Raw genomic sequence first — 3,263 nt, forward strand, 5'->3', positions numbered from 1 at the left:
AAATTGTACTAAATTTTGTTAGAGGAAGGATAGTTGGTCAAGCAGATGGTGGAATAAGTCAGCGACAAATTTTGCAGAATTTGTGAATCCCGCTTTCGACAGCCAAAAGAATCATCGTGCAGTTCAGGAAACAACTGAGCAGCGTCCAGGTCCATCGGAGAGGACAAAAAGGACCGTCAAGAGGAGCATCAAAATGGATCCCAGATTAAAGACTGCAGAAGTGGCCAAAGTTGGTGGGATGAGCCCGAAATCTGTTCAACGGTTTCTCCACAGATTGGGTTATCATTGCAGAGCAGCTAGACGGAAGCCCTTATTAAGACCTGCCAACATAGTCAGACAAAAGAAGTGGGCAAGTGATATGGTGACCAAACCTCTGGACTTTTGGAAGACTGTATTGTTCTCAGACGAATCAAGATTCGCTCAGTTTACGACAGCGGAAGTCATGCGATGCCAGGAGCATGCACGCTGGAGTTTCTAGAAGGATCGTGACTTATCGGGCAATCTCACGAATATCCCAGTATTTGCTAGATGCCTTCTTTTTTTAGTATATAAGGGCAGATAGATTGAAGATAGAAATAATCGAGTGAAGCGACCAGTGGGCACGTTGAGTAAAGTGTGTGAATTGCTGTAAATTATAGCATGTGTTTATAAAAGTAGTTAAGTTTAAAGTGACTGTGGAAATTAAGTGTATTACAAAGTTTGTAACGTGAAAGAATAAACTGGTTTTAATCAAGAAGGGACTTTTATCGCTGAAGTAACTCGGAAAGAATTTATACCGGAAATTAACAAACAAGTAGATACATAACATTCGTATCTATGTGTGCCGATGTTTCCATTTATTGACGTTATATTTTAAGATCTGTGCAAGAACTCAGCTAACAGATGTTTCTGCATATAAAAACTATATTTATTTTCAGCAAATAAAGTATTTTAACTCAAATTTCAGCATCTTGTGTTCTCTTTTTTGATTTCGTCCACTTCTGACAAGTCACTACATTATTTCTTCCATATACTAGATTCTTGAATCTATAGTTTTTGTAGAGCTCAGGTAACTGTGAGACTGTTTTAATTTTTGGGTCAGCAAAATTTCTAGGGATGATAGAAAAATTACTTGTACCATCACAGCAATTAGCCTAAGTTGCTATGCTATCCACATTAGTTATGATATCCTGGGGGTTATAAAATTCATTATATCAGATAAGCACAAAAAATGTCAGAGTAAATCTTGCATAATGATATTCATTTTTCCAAGTTTTATACTGTGTGTGTCAATTACTCAAACAGTGTCAGGGTACCACTCCCTTATTTTGTTTAAGGAAGATTTATAGACCTAACAGATCTGCAAATATTACTTGACACTACAACACAACATAAATTTGTGTTGACTAATACAGTGTTCCCAATCTTTTTCACTTGAAGGACTAATATAATTTTTGTAGAAGCTTATAGATCATTAGATGTCTAGGCTTTAAACTTTAATAATAATAATATTTATTCAGAAAGAATTATACATACTTTAAATTATCATTGTTATATGTACAATTATTTTGTGGGATGTTTTTGCAGACCAGCAAAAACATATCTGTTGACTGATGGTTGAGAACCTTTCAGCTTACGAAAAGAATTATTAAGGAAGTTTCAACAAGCAAATGTCTACCAATATTTGTTGGCAAACTTAACCTGGGTACTTGGAAAAACAAGGATTTCAAAGACCTTTTCTGCTTCCTAATAGGTCAGAATTCTCAGCGATCCTCAGCAGTTAAAACCAAACATCATTATTCTAAAATCTAACTTAAATAAGAAGTGGTAAAGTAACCCACATTTAACTTATAATAACTGTAACTTAAATATACGCTGCATTCAACAATTGCATTCAAATAACTTAAACCGTCATTTGAATGCTTCCGGCAGGAGGTGGGAAGATCGTGCGCCATGAGCAAGTTGCACATTATCTTGGACAAAGAAGCAAAAGAACACGAGTACTAATTAAGAAGAATGACGTATACTGGGGCTAAATTCTATGGCCTAAATCTATGTTACTGGTGTTGTGTAAGACGACCTGCGGGATGGGGTGTCTCACCCTAAGACGCTGATCATAAACCAATCACATATTATTAGAAATTAGTGACTTTAATTTGTTTCTTTTGTCCCTCAGTGGATCAGCGATAAGTTTACAAACTTACAACACCAAAATCTGTAATTTGATTACCCGCCGTGGATAAAGCAGATAGCCCAATGCAGCTTTGCTTTAAAACAAACCTGTTTATTTTAATGTATATTAAACTATCTATAATTTTTATTCCTTATTTGTAATCATCAAGTTGATATTCCGTGAAATATTTACTTTGTAACAAATAAAAAAAAAAAAATCAAAGTGCTTGCTTTATATCAAAGCTGTTAAAAAAAATTAATTCGCACTTTGATCATATACATTGGCGTCCATATGCCAGTGTGTTTGTGCACGGAGTCATACGAACAATAATTTCGTATAATTTACTATAGATGGTAGCACATCTATAAATGATTCATTATCACAAAAATGTCCTATAAACATTATATCATGAATCACTACTCGACGCCCCCTAGTGGCACAGCAGTATGTATGCGGACTTACAACGTTAGAAACCGGGTTTCGATACTCGTGGTGGACAGAGCACAGATAGCCCATTGTGTAGCTTTATGCTTAACTTCAAACAAACAAACACTATTCGATAGCTTGGAAAGTAATGGTAATAATTCCCTTTCGGAGATCACTTACCTAAACTACTGACTCATAATACTATCGAGTTAAGCAGTGAAGTCCAACCATAATTATTAGGAGGCCAACATTGTCATCTTGGTTGATCATCAGATCAGTCATGCTGCTTCAATACTAAAATATTTTCATCTGACTCCTTTACAGTGAGTATTTTTTCCTCATCCAAATGCGTGATTGAGTCGAACACTTGACCATTCAGACTCAGCACCAAGCACTACACCATTTAATTCCCAGGTAGTTACCTGCCTACAATGCTAACAAAGTGGTCCAGATATACCTTTGTAGTTATTTTGAATGTCGAAGGAATTATCTACTCCATCTTATCATCCGCAACTTGCATCAGTGAGAGCAGAACACCTAAAATATTTACTTTGTAAACATTGAAAATCAAACTGCTTGCTTTATATCAAAGTTGTTAAAAAAACTAATTCGCACTTTGATCATATTGTTACGTCTCCGTTTGTTAATTGATTTTTCCGTAACTTCGTTCCGAGGAAATTTTAAC

Source organism: Limulus polyphemus, unplaced genomic scaffold (assembly GCF_000517525.1).
Source record: "Limulus polyphemus unplaced genomic scaffold, Limulus_polyphemus-2.1.2 Scaffold4873, whole genome shotgun sequence".
NCBI lineage: Eukaryota > Metazoa > Arthropoda > Merostomata > Xiphosura > Limulidae > Limulus > Limulus polyphemus.